At 36.5% G+C, this 18,694-nt stretch overlaps 1 pseudogene; it reads right to left on the reverse strand.

Moving 5' to 3' along the window:
- Positions 1–5,991: 5,991 nt before the first annotated feature.
- LOC127228953 (olfactory receptor 52M1-like) lies at positions 5,992–10,678 on the reverse strand (annotated as a pseudogene).
- Positions 10,679–18,694: the final 8,016 nt, after the last annotated feature.

The raw sequence follows: 18,694 nt of genomic DNA on the forward strand, positions 1-18,694 counted from the left end.
GAGCTGTCTTTGATGTGCAGATACATACATGTTCTGCTAACAGGAGATGGAATTAGAGTTCACTGTGGATCCATCCCAGATGGAGAAATGATTAGGGGTCCTCTGTGGTTAGGGTCCTTTTACCATACTACAAGCCCTAAATTACTTTTAAGGAGAGTAAATACCATGAACTCTTGTTAAAGATAATTAAGACAGACATTGTTTCTCTAATAAGCTCTGGAAACTTTGATATCTAATGTATATATTGACCATATCCAAGAATATTTTTAGCATTAGTTTTCTTGATGTCAGTTACTTGGATGATATTCTTCTTTTCCTTTCCATTTTTTCTTATTTTACATTTTGATCCCAGTTCCGTCTCCCTTCCATCCTCCCATGCCTGCTCCCATACTCTCCAGTCCATCCCATTCCCCATCCACTCCTCAGAGAGGGTGAGGCCTTCTAGGAGGGATTATCAAAGTCTACCAGTCAAGTCATTTAGGGTAGGGCCTTAGTCTAGAGACATGAAGGAGGTTATTCTTATTTTCTAATCTTTCTTTTAAAAATTGTACCTTGTACCTGGTTCCTAGTTGCTCCTCAAATATGAAAAGCTTACCTTTTCACAATCTTGCCTTCATTTCCTTTCTGCTACTCCATAGCAATCTAGTATGTTTCTTTTCATACTCACCTTCCTCAAAAATCCATTTCTATTCTGTATCTTACTAAAACAATTGTTGTCAGCTTTCACCTGCAGAAATCCAAAGTCAGACTCTTTCACTGACCTACATTTTTTATCCTCTTTGACTTTACACTAGTCTTAAGTGACATAAGAATCAGGTTTCTTGTGCCACATAAGCCCATTCACAAGGAATTCAAGAAAAATTACCTTGTCCTCTAGCAAAAGAAAGGAAATTATTTCATCCAGACTGATTATGGTTTGAATATGAAATATTCCTCCACAAGCTCAGGTGTTAGACTCCAGCTATTAGTTCTATTTTATGAGGCTCTAGAATCTTAATAACATCTAACAAAGCAGGAGGAAAATCAATGGAAAGTAGGTATGAGACTTTGGTAATGTCATGCTTCTCTTTCTTTTTCTCCTCCTCCTTTGTACATCTCCATTCTTCTTCTTCCTATTCTTCCTCCTTTTGCCTTTCAGTACTATAAACACAATTGTGACTTTCTGTGCTATGTGCCATCATTAGCCTTTTATTGTGGTTCAAATTTCTCTAGATGTCTAAGAACTAAATACAAAAATTCATGTGAATATGGTATGAGAACTTCTCTTAAATCAGCAAACTTTTCTTTGTAATTTTTAACTCATTTCCTTTATTGTTGTTCCATCTTGTTTTGTTTTCAAACTGTTTTAATTAACAATTTTTACATACACTAACTCAATTGAGACAATTTAAAGTTACAATAAATCCTTCTCTAAAGGTAAAATTTGTCATAGAGGAGTTATTAAGTTGGAGAATTTACCTTTTCTGAACTCTTGTGTTTTTTCAGCCATCAGTGCTTCAATTTCATGTTCCATAAAATTCCAGAGCCCAGTTTTTGTTTGTATTTTTAAAATTTTAATTTTTAAGTTTCTGATTCTATGAATTTTTATTTAGCTGAATTAGATTGTATTTCCAATACAAACTAGATCTTATTTTTTTCCTCAGAATATCCCACTTTCTTCAGATCACAATGCTTCACAATTTAAATTATTTGTAAATGTGCATTTTAATTGATTTTAGGCCACTTATAAGATAATTCCTGTCCAACAATTAGCATTGCATAAATATAACATCTATGTGCTTCATATACCTTTATCATGTAAGCACATATTGGGAACATGTTATATAATTACTGATTATCTGTTCATCCAAGGTATGCTGCAGTTGATACAATCTATAACGTTATATAAATATTGATATATATGTAATTAAAATGGGTTGTGGAAGTTTACTCAACTCAAACTATACATTTGCTTCAAGGATATCAGTCTTCCTAACATCTTGTTTTTTGTCTTCTACAGAACACTGTTTTATTTTCAGATCCTTTTGGCAATCAAAAGAGCCAAGTACTCATATTCTTTGGAGACTAGAATGCTGAGATATTTGTGTCATATATCATCCTATCTTAATCAACAGATGCTGATGTAGTTCTGACTTTGTTATAGCTGCTGCTGACATTAATTATGTAATCATTGAAGGAGTCCAGACATATAGAAGCTGAAAGAGCAACCCAGGTACTTCTGTACTCCCCAAAGTGCCCAAGCATATGTTAGAGAGAAAACTTTTGAAAGAAATATAACAAGTCCCATGAATATTCATTCTTTTAAAAACTAAAGATCTAGTATTTCTCAAATGTATACATTTTGGGGGTTGATCATTTGGTACTGAATAATTAATCAGGGGAGTTTAATGCTTGGGGAGATGGTTCAATAGCTTTGATTTATATATTTGTTCATAACACACACACACACACACACACACACACACACACATGAATGCACACACACCAATACTAATTAAAGAAAAAAGATCAATAATTTGAGAGAAACAGAAAAGGGACTGGGGAGGTGGAAGAATGAAGGAAAAAATGATGTAAACACAGTTTACATATATAAAATTTTTAAAATAAACAAAAAACTAAAGATTAAAGAATAAGAGGAGGGAAAGAATTTAAATACCATATGTCTTGCAGTATATTTTTATTGGGGACATACTAGGTGATAAAGATGGTAATTTTCCTTTGTCTACTCCATATGTTGTATTTCAAATTTGCTCTATCTTTTTTGACTGATTTCACCATCCATTGTTATTTTAATGGGTATACAGGATGAGCAGGCAGGTCTAGCCTGTATGAGTACTGGAACCTGGGTTTGTCCCCATTCATGTATTGTGACTGAACAAATACCAAAATCTCTTGCTTATGACAAAACCCAGAATAAAACAAAAATGCTATTAACTGGAACTGTTCATTGTTCTTGGTCTATAAATTAATTCCCCGAATACTGGAAGGGAAATTAAGCTATTTTCAACACTCAAATCTTATGGACACAGTCTGGTGCATGAGCAGAAATGATGCTGAAGTAATCAGAAAAAAGATTCAAGGATATCCTATAGGACTTGTTTTTAATAAATGACAGGAGGTTGGGGTGGAATTGGGAGGGGTGTAGAGAGGGAAGGTTGTGATCAGATTATATTATTATATAACAGAAGAATGAAAAAAATCAAAAGGAAAATATAATTTTAAATGACTTAAATATAAAAAGTTTATTAGTAATAGAAAGAAAAAAGAAAATACATTGATTTATTATTACTTAGAATTATTGAGAAAATGAAAAAATATACAGAAACTAAGTTAATATTTATCAAATGCCAAACTTACCCTTCCTTTGAAAGGGGTTAAATTTTATTTAGAGTGATGTCCCTCCTCTGTCGTATGCATACTGGATCCTACAAATGATTCTATAATGTACCAATGGGGAAAACTTGAAGAATATGTAATCAAAACTTGACATTGGAGAACAAATATGTAATTATTTTGTTTCCTTATTACATCACTTAGGGAAGGTTTTGTTTGTTTGTTTTTCATGTTTGAATTAAGGCTAATTCAAAACAACGCTTCACTCACTTGGTTAGAGCTAGTTCAAGATAGTTTATATTATTTGAGGCTTTTGTGATTGGTGTTATTCCTCCGTTTTCATTTTCAGTCTGTCATTTGAATATAGGAGAGCTGTTAGGTTTTATGAGTTAATTTTGTATTCAGCTACTTTACTGAAAGTGTTTACCAACTGTAGAAATTTCCTGTTGGATTTTTTTTCATATCATTTATGTATACTATTATATCATCTGCAAATAAAAATACTTTGATTTATTCCTTTCCAATATGTATCCTCTTGATCTCCTTTAGTTGTCTTATTACTCTAGGTCCTACTTTGAGTACTGTATTGAATAGATGTGGAAAGAGTGAAAATTTTTCCTGTTCTTGATTTTAGTAGAACTGCTTTGAGTTTCTCTTCATTTAAATTGATGTTGGCTATATATAGGATCACTGTAAACTGCATTTATTATGTTGAGGTCCGTTCTTTTATTTCCTAATCTCTCCAGAACTTTCATCATGAAGGGATTTGATTTTGCCAAGGGCCCTTTCTGTATACAATATGAAGATCATATAGTTTTTATCTTTCAGTTTGTTTACATGATGGATTACACTTACTGTTTTTAAATATTGAGAAGGCATTCTTCACAAAAGTGTCAAGGTGAATTTTTGTCCATATGAGTTGAAAAAATTAATCTTTCAGACAAAATATAGGAGTTTAAGTGAGAGGTGGATTTTAAGAATACTTAGTTCTTCTTAGGTAAGAAAGACATAGAAAGGAGGAAAATTCTGAGCAAAGACACAGGAGATAGAGAGACTACTGGGTTTTGAATGCAAATGTGAGTCTTCATGGGTAGAAAGCAGCAAGCACACAGGTATGTGGAGGAAACTAAGAGAAACTGGAGAATGGAGATTTACTAAGCCTTGTTTACACACACAAGTGTCTATATCTCCTCACCTGTTATCTATCATCTGCCTACCCAGCATCTATCTATGTATTCATGATTAATTTTTTTAGGATATAGAGAAGGCACTAGGTATGTAATTAAAATAAGAATTGTTAAAGCAGTCTTGGTGAACAACTGTATTTTAGTAAAAAGTACTAAATACTTACCTCCAAGAAGCAACTATATTTGAGATGAAACAAAAAATGACCAAAGAAAGATGTACATGATATTTAGAAATTAAGAACTTCTCTAAAGACAGTATCACTTTAGTTAAATTAATCTTGACTTTATTGACTAGTTCTGAAATACTTTATTCCCTGTACTGACTAAGAGAGGAAGGTAGGAGTTACTAATTTTGAGGATATATATATATACATATATATATATGTTTTACATATATTTTTCATAAAAAACACATTATAATTAGTAATTTGATTTTCAGTGTTTCTGATGCAATAGTTATCCAAAAATGTAAACTGTGCTTTCCACAGTTATGTATATTTTGTTTAACAAAAAGTAATTTCATCTAAAAATATCAAAAGAATCAAGTTCGTTGCTATTGACAGGTTTCTGGGTATAAATACAAGTAAGTATGCAATGTGAGGAAGGAAGGTATAGAAGCCTTGAGGACCATTATAATACGGACTGAGTATTAGTTAATATAAAAATCCAATAGCAAATATGTTACTATATTTTTTCACAACATCTGCTTTATGTAGTATTATGGAATGATCCCTATGCTTTGTACATGCTAAACAAATACTCTGCCACATCTTCAACCACAAGTTACTCTTATTGGGAAAAAATATTTCATAACAAAGTAGATTGTAGGTGGTGCATGCCTTTAATCCCAGCACTAGGGACTAGGGAGGGAGAGGCAGGTGGATCTCTAAGTTTAAGGTCAGCCTGGTCTACACAGTGAATGTCAGGACAGGCTCCTTAGCTACAGAGAGAAACTCTGTCTCAAAACACTAGAAATAGAAAAAAAAAAATAGAAAGAAATACAGAGATTAGGTAGACTTAATGGCTGTAGTGTTGGACTCTACCACACTTCCTGATTGAGAGTGAAAGTAGTCTTCCTTATATTCAGAGGCTATTATATCATTTACAATATGTCTTCATAAAATAGTGGTTATTAGTATTTTTAATTATATATTCTTCATGGGCTTGTTTTCAGATTTTAATGTGTTTATGTCATTCATGAGTCATTAATTTTTAAAGAAGCTTCTATCCTTCACATCACACTTTGATAAACCCTAGGCATTAAGAGGTGGAATTAAGAGTATAACCCCTGAACGGCAGATGTTCATAAAAATACTACAGCTGCTAGTTTCATTAGAATTTACACATTTAGTAGTATGTGAAGAATTTGTTCCTGATATAAGGCAAAAATTGGAGTTATAAAGAAGACTCTAATTACTTGTTTATTTTTCGTCCTATATTGTCCTTCTCTCTACAGATAACTTGTAAAACATCAGGAGGCTTTAATTCTTAGAAAACTAAGAACATACTCTCTAATTTTCTTTGTCCTAATGCCATAAACAATTGGGTTAAGAATGGGTGGTACAAGAAGATACATATTGGCAATGAAGATATGAACTTGAGGGGCCACGTTGTGGCCAAAGCAGTGGGTCAGGAATGTAAAGACAGCTGTGGAATAGAAAACGCGGATTACACAAACATGGGAACCACAGATCTCTAAGGTTTTAAGACTTGCTTCTCTAGATGGGAGGCAAAAGATTGCACGGAGGATCAAAACATAAGAGAGGGCAATGAAGAAGCAATCACAGGAGCCAATGACAGAGCCTACACTGAGGCTGTAACGTTTGGTAGCTCCTGTATCCACACACGCTAGCTTCACCACAGCCATGAACTCACAGTAGGTGTGTGCAATGATTCGAGTTCTGCAGTAGGGAAGCTGCTTGAGCAGGATGGGGTATGGGGTGAAGAAGCCTACTCCCCTAAGCACCACAGCTATTCCCATTTGGACAATGCAACTGTGGGTGAGAATTGTGGCATGATACAGTGGGTCACAGATGGCCAATGGCTACAAAAAAGCCAGATTCCATGGCAGTGAAGCTGTGGATAAAGAACATTTGAGCAAGGCAAGCATCAAAGGCAAAGTCATGAGCTTCCATCCAGAAAAGACAGAGCATGTGTGGCAGTGTAGATGTGAAGAGAACCAGGTCATTTACTGACTGCATGCACAGGGAAGAGGAACATGGGTTCGTGGAGGCTACGCTCTGCTCTCACCACAGCCAGAATTGTCATGTTCGCCATCACAGCCACTATGGAGCAAAAAGGGAATCCCAATCCAGACATGGAGGTGTTCCAGCCCTGGTATGCCCATCAGCCAGAAGGTTTTTGGAGAGAGTTGAGACTTACTAGCTGGCCCCGTGGTGGAACTGCCCACTGTTTGTGGATGAAGTTCTCCTGGTAGAGTGTTTATGTTTTCTAAGGTGGTTACAAACAACTATGAAAATGAATGAATAATAGAGCCAGGGTGTCTTAAAAGATCACAGTACAACACTACCCACACTTTCCCAAAAGCAGTGGGTTCTCAACCTGTGGGTCATGATCACAAGGGTTGCTTAAGGCCATCAGAAAATACAAATATTTACATTATGACTCATAACAGTAGTAAAATTGCAGTTTTGAACTAACAATGAAAATAATTCCATGGTCAATGGTCACCAGAAGAACATCAAGATCAGTATTAAAGTGTTTGTATATTAGAAAAGTTGTTAACTACTGAACTACAGTATAAAATATGTCCTTAGTGACATTGGGGAAAACCATGTACCAAGACACCAAAAGTTGATGAAGAATCAAGTGAAGTATCTCATATTTTTAAGAACATTAAATTATTTTTACAATATATGATAAAACAAAACTCAATTCTATTTTATACTTAGCATTTGTTGTAATTCTTTGAGACAGCTGATTTATACAATGGAATAACTTTGAAATTTTAGGATATTCACATTTCCTTCTTAACATCATACCTAAATCTTCCTCTTTCCTTCTTCTCTCTCTCTCTCTCTCTCTCTCTCTCTCTCTCTCTCTCATGTGTGTGTGTGTGTATGTGTGCTTTTTAAAATAAGGATTTATTTTCCACAAGCTATCCATTGGATCCTTTTTTGCCAATATTGCCATAGACTTTACCCCCAAGAGACATTTCTACTGGTGTAAAAATGTGAAGGGTTTTCTGAATGACTGATTTTCTAAAATTTGAAAATTAACATAATTGTTTTCTGTTTTTTAAGTAAAAGTTTTCATTCATATGATCTCATTATTATAAGCTTTAAATTCAGAAAACGTTGTCTCTGTTTCAACTTATTCCTCATATGCCCAGTCCTTCTTTTCTTCTATTATGTTTAACATATTTTTCATAAAACAGTAATTCTTATATGTCTCTTGATCTCTGTCAGCATTTTTTTTTTTTACAAATTCAGGGTGTAATGTCTAGATTTTCCTAAAATAGAAAACAAAACATCATCTTAGATTGTCTATATATGTTTAATGCTTAGCTAGAAATGCTATGCAAAATAAATACTGATTTTCAGCTTGAAGGTATAACACAGGAGCTCAGAATGTTATAGATATTGTCAGAGCATCACAGAAGGAGGTTCTGACAAGAATTCTATTATACCTTTGATTATAGAGTCTCTTTGTTTTCATTGTGTTAAATTTAATTGTTCTTGTCACATTATTATATGCAAAACTATGTAAAACAAAATGCTGTGATACCTATGAAAATATACTCTGAGTTTTCTCTTGCAGATTTAAAAGACGTTGGGTTGATATAGGTGAAGTGCTAAAAAGGAGATACAAATGAACACTTTTTTAAACTTCAGTTTATACTTCTTTATGATCCAACAATTTTAGTCTGGAATTTGTTGCTTGTTTTTACTCTTTCTTATCTCTACAGACTCAGTAATCTGAAAAATAACTGAAAGAAGAATTACTTTTAGGGACACAGTCTTATAAAACCTAAGATCCCCTCAAATTCTCTTCAGAAACTTAGGATGGTTTTGAACTCTTGATCCTCATGCTTCTACATCCCAAGTGCTAAGATTGCAGAAGGTTGCTACCAGGCCTAACACTAAAAACATATTTAAAACATATTTCTTAACTAAATTAACATTTCTAAGATGATATATAAGCATATAAATTTATGATGTATGTGAGTACACATGATATTTGATGTATTTATTAAGTAGAAACTTAAATCAAACCAAGCATATCAATGATCACAAGCTTACAAAATGTCCTTATGGTGAAAGCATTAAAAATTGCTTTATTGGGCTGGATGGCTCAGCAGTTAAGAGCACTGGTTGCTTTTCTGAAGGTCCTGAGTTCATTTCCCAGCAACCACATGGTGGCTCACAAGCATTTGTAATGAGATCTAATGCCCTCTTCTGGCCTGCAGGCATACATGTAGGCAGAACACTGTATACAGAATAAAAATACATCTTTTCAAAAAGTTTTTGATTTCCTTTTTAAAAAGGCAACTAAGGTAACTAGAAGAATGTAGCAGTCAAGGTTGTGTTGAAAGAATGTTTCCTGCTTGTTCTTGCTCAACTGATCATCTTAATAAGGACAGTTTTTAAATCACAGGCCTTGATATGACATCATTTTTTTAATGCCGAAGAGGCCAAAACTAGTTTTTTCTACATGCAACTGTCTCCGCTACCATGATCTGTCCAGGTCAAGCTGCTGAGGTGCTATTGTAATTCTTAATTTTATTGTTGATCACTCTATATAGCATAGTTATCTAGCAAGTAGCTATATTTACTGCCCTTACAAAACACTAATCTTTTTTTAGTATTCATCTATGGTATTTAACTTTAACACAGTTCTTTGAAGAATAAATATTACTGTTTTGAGGATAGCATCATTCTGCCCATGCAAATTCATATGTAGCTCTCTTCCCCATCTCTGTCCTTATGTAACCATGTAAAAAGCTGACCATTCTCCAGAGGGCCACCTTCTATAAAAAATAGATTCAAGTCTTATTCAGCTTACATCAGCTAAACTTACAATTCATTCCAGGTTTCATCTGATTAGGGGTGTTGCTTAAAGAGCAATTAGTGGTCCACTGGGGAAATGGTTATTTTGGGAAACAACCAGAACTAAATAAATTTTAGGAAAATTAATTATTATGAATATCTTTAAAGATAATTAATGAAGACATTTCCAAGATTTCTTCTTGGTATTTTAATGTTTAAAATATTTGTTGGATGTATCAAAATGAAACAAACAAACAAAAAACCCAACCAGTATCAAATACAATATTATATTTACCTTTTGAGGTCTTATCCTTTGTGAGACTGTAGGATAAATGCTTAAAAGTCTTTTCTCTTAATCTTTTTTCTCTCTCTTAATATTTTATGTAATACTTTGTAATAAAAAAATTACATTTTAACAAATAAAGAGACAGAATTATGGATAGACTTCAAAATGTGTTGAATTTTAAGCTCAATAAAAGGTAATGTCAGGACCTAAATCCAGATAGGTCTAGCTTCAAATATAATCCATGTAGTTATGGGATCACAAAATTAAAAAAGAAGAGTATACTTGTCTGAATTCAATTGTATGCTTTCTTTTATAAAGTACTTAGTTTCATGGATTATAACTGCTAATATCCCAAATGGTCAGCGGTTGCTTCTCAATCTGACTCCTATTTCCCATCGTCATCACTACCTTATCCCTAGATCACACTTGGTTTATTTCAAACTTTGAAAGTGTAAATCTTTGTATTGTTTTCTTTTTGAGCACTGCTTTGTGTTAGTGTTCCTCCTATTTTCTTTCCTACATGTGTGTCCTGTGTATTTTGAGGTTAAAGACAGAAAGTTACTGTTTAAGGAATTACTGATTTTAAGAACTAGAAGCAGAACTGGAGGGGAAACAAGTGTCTAATGGGAAGGGGAGGGGAAAAGATGTGGAGGATAGTCAGGTATGGAAATGTGGGGAACCCCACAGCAAAGTTAGCATCTTAACAGCCATCCTTCCTACTACTCTCTTAAATACTAACATACTGGTAATTTTCTACTCTCCTATGACTGTTCTCTTGTTAAACATGATGCAGCCTGACCCCAAAAGAGTCCCAGCTGCAGTCTTATCATATAGCAAGTTATCTTATGTCAGGATACCGGCATTCTGCTTAGAAGAACATTCTGCCTCCCTCACATCCTCCCTTTGGCCCATTCCCTCATTTCTCCACTGCATAAACCCTGTTATTATATTCATTAAAAGAGACTTGATCAGAATACTGTCTTGTCTCCATCTCTTGTATCTCCTGTCTCTTAATTCTCACTCCCTCAGGGTCCCCTACTCACCCTGCTGGAGGGGGCAATTGGCCCCCAGCAACTGGTGCCTGACATAGGGCTCCATACAAGGGCTTCAGTGAAGAATGCAGCAGGGAAGAGTGGGCCAAATCAAAGGAGACAAAGAGAAAGAGGACAGGAGTCCTGCCACCTCAACAAGGCCTCGGTAAGTGAGTGGGGCAATTGGGACTAGACATACAAGAAGGTCTTAAGAAGAAGGCATTCAAAGTGTGAGGGGTTAGGCTTAAAATGCAATAATTTTTTATTTTTATTAAAGAGGTTTGCCCATGGTTTCCCACTGAGGGAACAATAGATGAGAAAAGATGGAAAAAAGTAGGAGACACATTAAAAGATTATTATAGGATCTTTGGATCTGAAAAAGTCCCCATAACGGCATTTTCATATTGGAACTTAATTGAAGAAATAATTTCTCACAAACAAATTGATCCTCTTGTTGCCAATATTATAGAAGAGGGAGAAAAATGTCTTAAACCGTGTGGCTTTGACCTTGAAAAGAATTCTGAACCCCAGAAAAAAAGACTCAGAGGAACAGCCTAATGAAGAAAAGGGCCTCATGTCCTTTGTGATTGATACTGAAGATATTAAAAAGATTAATCCACAGACCCAAGATAAAAGTGTAAAAAAGACCCTCTCTAGAAAGGATTTGGAAGCTAAACTCAAGACTAGAGATTTAGGAGCTAAACCAAAACTAAAAATATATATCCACCAATAAAAAATTTCACTAGGAAGAAAGCATTCATGGATAAAGACCTTAGTGATTGGGAGGACTTGGAGGAGGAAGCAACAGTATATCATGGGTCAGATTGGCCTTCGTTGAAACAACAGCCTCTGCCCTACATATCTCCCCCCACAGTTCCTCCTCTAGGTTGCCCAGTCGTAAATCCCCAGAAAGAATTACAGGATAAAGTTCAATATCTTAAGGAACAAATTCGCTTAGAAAAAGAACACCAAGAATTAATTGCCCAATTTGAAAGTTTAAAGAGTTGCTAAGCGACATCCTGGGGGCAGCTCCTTTAAGGGGTGGCCTGGTGGTCCTCTTTGAGAATTCTTGGAGCATTTGCCAGTCTTAACCAGAGCAACTCTGGCAGGAGGAGACTACTTGTTATGGAAATCAGAATTTGCAGAGGCTTGTAAGGAAATTGCATAAAGGAATGCATAAGCTGGCAATGGCTGGAATGCTGATATGCTGATATGCTGATAGGAGAGGGAAATTTGAGGCAGAAGATGTTCAAATGCAATACGAACCTGGGCTATATGCCCAAATTCAAACAGCTGCCACCAAAGCATGGACCTTCTACAGGGGATATGAGCTCTTCCCTTACCAATATTAAGCAAGGGCCCAATGAACAACCTTTTTTAGACTTTGTTCACCGTTTACTAACAGTAGCAGAAGGATTTTTGGAGTGCAGATTCAGGAACTGAATTTGTTAAACAATTAGTGTTTGAGAATGCAAATGCTGCCTGTCAGGCTGCCATTAGGTCGTACGAAAAAACAAAAGAAAACAAAAAAACCAAACAGATTTTTCTGGCTACATTAGCCTCTGCACTTAGATAGGAGCAGCCTACCAACAGGGGCTTGCCATGGAAGCTGCTATGCAAGGTACTACTGTTAAACAATTCCTATCAGATCAGGGCAGAAATAAGTGTTTCAATTGTGGAGACTCAGGCCACTTTGCAAAAAATTGCCCATGAAAACAAAAAGGCATGCTTCAAAAGGCCTCTGCCCCTGAACTTTGTCCCAGATGCAAATGAGGAAAATATTGGGCTAATGAATACCGATATAAGGCCAATGCACAAGGCTAGCCTCCCAGTAGTAGCCTGGAAATTGGTACAGAGGCCAGCCCCAAGCCCCCAAACCCAAGCAAGTCTATGGGGCAATCAGCTTTGTCCCAGCAACCAACAAACCATTTTAACCCTCTGCAGAGAAACACCAGGCAGTGTAGGACTGAACCTCAGTTCTACCACCCACACAGTCTTAACTCCAGAAATGGGTGTACAGGCCACTCCTACAGGCCCCCTGTCACCTGATACATTTGGGTTGATTATTGGCTGCAGCAGTGTCACCAAGTGTGGCCTGCAAGTATTTCCAGAAATAAATGACAATGACTATGAAGGGGAAATTAAAGTTATGGCAGCTTCTCCCACTGGCATTAATACCATCCCATCAGGCAAACACTTTTCTCAGCTCTTGATTCTTCCTTTGCTTCCTACAAACAAAAACATGACCAATAAAAGGGGCAATAACAGTTTTGGATCTTCAGATGCATATTGGCTAGAAGCTATATCCAATAACAAACCCACTATAGTCTTGAAATTAGATGTCAAAGAGTTTTCTGATTTGGTAGACACAGGTGCAGATATTACTATCATTAAGGGAGAAGATTGGCCAAAAACCTGGCCATTAGAAGATACTCTAACACATAGGCCAAAGTAAAAACCCCCAACACAGTACACAATTATTAACATGGAAAGATTTTGAAGGTCACTCTGGACAGATACAGCCATATGTCATTGCTGTACTCCTGGCCAATCTGTGGGGTTGAGACTTGTCACAGATGGGCATGATTATGTGCAGACATGAAATTGTAACCATGCAGATGCTTAAGACTGGTTTTACACCTGGTAAAGGCCTTGGCAAATATGAGACAGGCATCCCACAGCCTATTTTAGCTATTCCCAAAAATGATTACACAGGATTGGGGTATTTTTCTTAGGGACTGTTGACCATTCTGTGGCCCACGCAGATAAAATTACTTGGCTGTCTGATGAGGCAGTATGGGTCGATCAATGGCCCCTTACCACTGAAAAGCTCACAGCTGCTCAATAGCTGGTGCAGGAACAGCTTGAAGCTGGCCCCATTCTACCTAACACTTCGCCTTGGAATACCCCCATCTTTGTTATTTAAAAGAAATCAGGAAAATGGCATCTGCTGCAGGACCTTAGGGCTGTAACTAAAACTATAGTTCTGATGGGGACCCTACAGCCAGGCCTCACCTCCCCTGTTGCAGTTCCCTTGGAGTATTTTAAAATCGTAGTTGATGTTAAGGACTGCTTCTTTACTATACTTTTGCATCCAGATGACCAAAAATGTTTTGCCTATAGTATCCCTTCTCCAAATTTTCAAGCACCCAATGACAGGTTCTTCCCCAAGATATGGCCAATAGTCCCATACTCTGTCAGTCCTTTGTTGCATCTGCCATTCAAATAGTTAGAGACTTATGCCACAGATATATATCTTACTTTATATGGATGATATCCTTTTAGCAGGACAATTAGGGGAAGAGGTATTATCTTTTTATAAAGAACTGTGTGATGCTCTAACAAAAAAAGGGGTTACACATTGTCCCAGTAAAAGTGCAACTCAGAGATCCCTATACTTATCTAGGTTTTCAGATGTTTGAAGACAAGATACTCTCAAAAAACCACCCTGAGATTAAAGAGGCTTCGTACACTAAATGACTTTCAAAAATTATTGGGAGATATTAATTGGCTATTACCTTATTTAAAAATTAGCAAGAATAAATTAAAACACCTTTATGTTATTCTTCCCAGCAATCAAGACCCTACTTCACCTCAATAGCTTTCGCCTGAAGGTTGCAATACTTTAACCCTTGTGGAACAAGTCATACATGCACAAGTCACCTTTATGGATTACAATTGCCCATTATGTTTCATCATTTGTAAAATAGCACAGGCTCCCATGGTAGTGTTTTGGCAGACTGTTCCCATAATGTGGGTCCATTTACCAATCAGTCCTAAGATGTTTAAATCCCTATTTTCAATTAATGTCAGACAATATTATCAAGGGCAGAAAACAAGCAAAGGCCTACTTTGGTCGTGAACCAAACCTGATTATTCAACCTTACACCAAAGAACAGGTTGATTGGCTCATGCAGCCTTGGTTAACTACATGGGGGAAATAGATAATCATTATTCCCCCCCAATAAATTAATTGACTTTGCCAACTGCCAAGAGTTTATTTTCCCTAAAATTACCCTCTCAAACCCTATCCCAAATGTATTAACAGTGTTTACTGATGGTTCCTCCATGGGAATAGCTGCTTATCCATGGAATAATGAAGTCACCAACTTTCAAACTGGGGCCTAATCGGCCCAATTGACAGAACTACATGCTGTCATAGCTGCCTCCACTGCTTTTTTTGGATCAACCAATCAATATTTATACTGACAGTGCCTGTGTTGCATGATCAATACCACCCTTAGAGACGATAGGTCAGATAAAAAACATTTCTGAAACTGGTAATCTGTTTAGGCAGCTAATTTCTCTCATAAGAACTAGAAAATTTCCTTTTTTTATGGCACACATTCATACTCATTCAGGTGATGCCCTCCAGGAGGGTTTATCTAAATCTGTCAAGTCTTTTGGAGTAGGGACTAGGACTTCTCTCTTACTCCCTACTCCATGGGGGATGTGCCTACAAAGTCCTTTTGTGCCCCCAAAATACATCCTGATTCCACTTTCTGAGGTCCCTTAGATTGCTCAGGCCTTCTAGCTGAGACACATGTTCAGGGGATCTGAGTCAGTCCCATGCTGGATTCCCAGCTATCAGTCTGGGGGCCCGTTAGCTCCTCCTTGTTCAGGTAAGCTGTCTCTATATGTTTCTGCAGCCTGGTCTTTTCTTCCCTCTTGGCATCTGGGTTCCAGTTTGGCTAAGTGTTTCGTTGTGGGTGTTTGCTTCTGTTTCCATCAACTACTAGATGAGGGTTCCATGATGGTGGATAAGTTAGTTGATCTCATTATCAGGGAAGGGCATTTATGGTAGCCTTTCCACTGTTGCTCAAATTGTTAGTTGGGGTCAGACTTGTAGGTCTCTGGACATTTCTTTAGGTTCAGTTTTCTCTTCAATCCTATAATGGCTCCTTCTTTTATGTTTTTTTTCTCTCTCTCTCTCTGACTCTCTCTCTCTCTTCTATTCCTCCTCTGAATCAAACTTCATAGTCCCACATGCTTTCCTCTCTTCCCCTTCTCTTTATCCTAGTTCCCTCTCTACTCCCCCTTCTGTGATGGAACTTATATGAATCACTTAGAATGCACCTTGTATCCTAGTTCCTCTGGCAGTGTGAATTATATGCTGGTGATCCTTTGCTCTAGGTCTAAAATCCATATATGAGTGAGTACATACCATGTATTCTTTTTTTATCCACTTCAGTTGAGGGGCATCTAGGTTGCTTCCAGGATCCTGCTATTATTAATAATGCTACTATAAACATAGTTGAGCACATGTCTTTGTTGAATGGATGTGGATCATTTGGGTATGTGCCTAAGAGGGGGAGTGCTGGGCCCTGTGGTAAACTGATTCCCATTTTCCTGAGGAACCTCCATACTGATCTCCAAAATGGCTGTACAAGTTTGCAATCCCACCAGCAGTGGAGGAGTGCTCCCCTTTCTCCACATCCTCTCCAGCATAAGTTGTCATTTGCATTTCTAATTTTAGCCATTCTGGCAGGAGTAAGATGGTATCTGAAAGTTATTTTTATTTGGATTTCCCTGGTAGCTAAGGATGTTGAGCACTTTTTTTAAGTGTCTTTCAGCCTTTTTGATTTCCTCTATTGCAAATTCTCTCCTAATTTCTGTACTCCATTTTTAATAGGGTTATTTGGTGTTTTGTTGACTAGTTTCTTGAGTTCTTTGTATATTTTGGAGATAAGCCCTCTGTCAGATGTGGGAGTGATGAAAATCCTTTCCCAGTCTGTGCGCTGCCATTTGGCCTTGTCTACTGTGTCCTTTGCTTACAGAAGCTTCTAAGTTTGAGGAGGTCCCACTTATTAATTGTTGATCTCAGTGTCTGTGCGACTGGAGTTATGTTCAGGAAGCGGTCCCCTATACCAATTTGTTCAAGGGTACCTACCACTCTCTCTTCTAAGAGGTTCAGTGTGGTGGTTGGATTTTTTTTTTTTTTTTTTTGATCCATTTGGACTTGAGTTTTATGCATGGCAATAGACATAGGTCTATCTGCAGTTTTCTACACACCATAATTCAATTGTGCCAGAACCATTTGTTGAAGATGCTTTCCTCCTTCCATTGTATACTTTTAGCTGTTTTGTCAAAAATAGGTGTTCATAGGTGTGTGGGTTAATATCAGGATTTTCAATTTGATTCCATTGGTCTGCTTGTCTATTTTTGTGCCAATACCAGGCTGTATTCAGGGCTATAGCTCTGTAGTCGAGCTTAAAGTTGGGGATGGTGATGACTCCTGAGTTCCTTTATTGTACAGGGTTGTTTTGGCTATCCTGGATCTTCTCGTTTTCCATATAAAGTTGAGCATTATCCTTTCAATGTCAGTGAAGAATTGTGGTGGGATTTTAATGGGGATTGCATTGAATCTGTAGATTGCTTTTGGCAAGATTGCCATTTTTACTATATTTATCCTACCTATTCAAGAACATTAGAAATCTTTCTATTTTCTGGTATCTTCTTTAATTTCTTTGTTTAAAGACACAAAGTTTTTATTATATAGGTCATTCACTTGTTTGTAAGCATTACCAAGATACTTTATGTTGTTTGTGGGTAAAGGGGTGTAAAGGGCGATATTTCTCTGATTTCTTTCTCAGCCTGTTTGTCATCTGAATAAAGTAGGGCTACTGATTTTTTTGAGTTCATCTTGTATCCTGCTAGTTTGCTGAAGGTGTTTATCAGCTTTAGGAGTTCCCTGGTAGAGTTTATTGGGTCGCTTATTTAAACTATCATATCATCTGGAAATAGTGAAAGTTTGACTTCTTCCTTTCCAACTTGTATGCCCTTGATCTCCTTTTGTTGTCTTATTGCTCTAGCTAGAACTTCAAGTATAATAATGAAGAGATATGAAGAGACAGGGCAGCCTTGTCTTATTCCTGGTTTTAGAGGAATCGCCTTAAGCTTCTCTCCATTCAGTTTGATGTTGGGTGTTGGTTTACTGTATTTTGCTCTTATTATGTTTAGGTATGTTCCTGTTATCCCTGATCTCTCCAAGACCTTTATCAATAAAAGGGTGTTGAATTTTGTGGAAGGCTTTTTCAGCATCAAGGGTTTTTCCCTTGATCTTGTGGTTTTTCTTTTTCAGTTTGTTTATATGGTGGATCACATTGATAGATTTTTGTATGTTAAACTATCCCTGCAACCCAAGGATGAAGCCTACTTGGTAATGGTGGATGATTTCTCTGATGTATTGTTGGATTCATTTAGCCAGTGTTTTATTGAGTATTTTTGCATCGATATTCATGAGCGATATTGGTCTGTAGTTTTCTTTCTCAGTTGTGTCTTTGTGTGGCTTGGGTACCAAGGTTCTTGTAGCCACAAAAAAGTGTTAGAGTGTTTGGTAATGAGCCTTCTGTTTCTATTGTGTGGAACAATTTGAGGAGTATTGATATTAGCTCTTCCTTGAATTTCTGGTAGAATTCTGCACTGGGCTTCTTTTGGTTGGAAGGCTTTCAATGACTGCTTCTATTTTATTGGGGGTTATAGGTCTATTTAAGTTGTTTGTCTGTTTTGACTTAATATTGGTAAGTGATAGCTATCCAGAAATTTGTCCATTTCCTTTGAATTTTTAAATTTTGTGGAGTACAGGTTTTCAAAGTATGACTTGAAAATTGTCTGGATATCTTCTGTGTCGATTGTTATGTCCCCCTTTTCATTTCTTATTTTGTTAATTTGCATGTTATCTCTCTGATTTTTCATTAGTTTGGATAAGGGTTTGTCTATCTTGTTGATTTTCTTGAAAAACCAACTCTTTGTTGCATTATTTTTTTTGTATTGTTTTCCTAGTTTCTCTTTAATTGAGTTCATCCCTCAAATTGATTGTTTCCTGGTATCTACTCCTCCGGTGTGAGT

The sequence above is a fragment of the Phodopus roborovskii genome, unplaced genomic scaffold, assembly GCF_943737965.1.
Source record: "Phodopus roborovskii unplaced genomic scaffold, PHOROB, whole genome shotgun sequence".
NCBI lineage: Eukaryota > Metazoa > Chordata > Mammalia > Rodentia > Cricetidae > Phodopus > Phodopus roborovskii.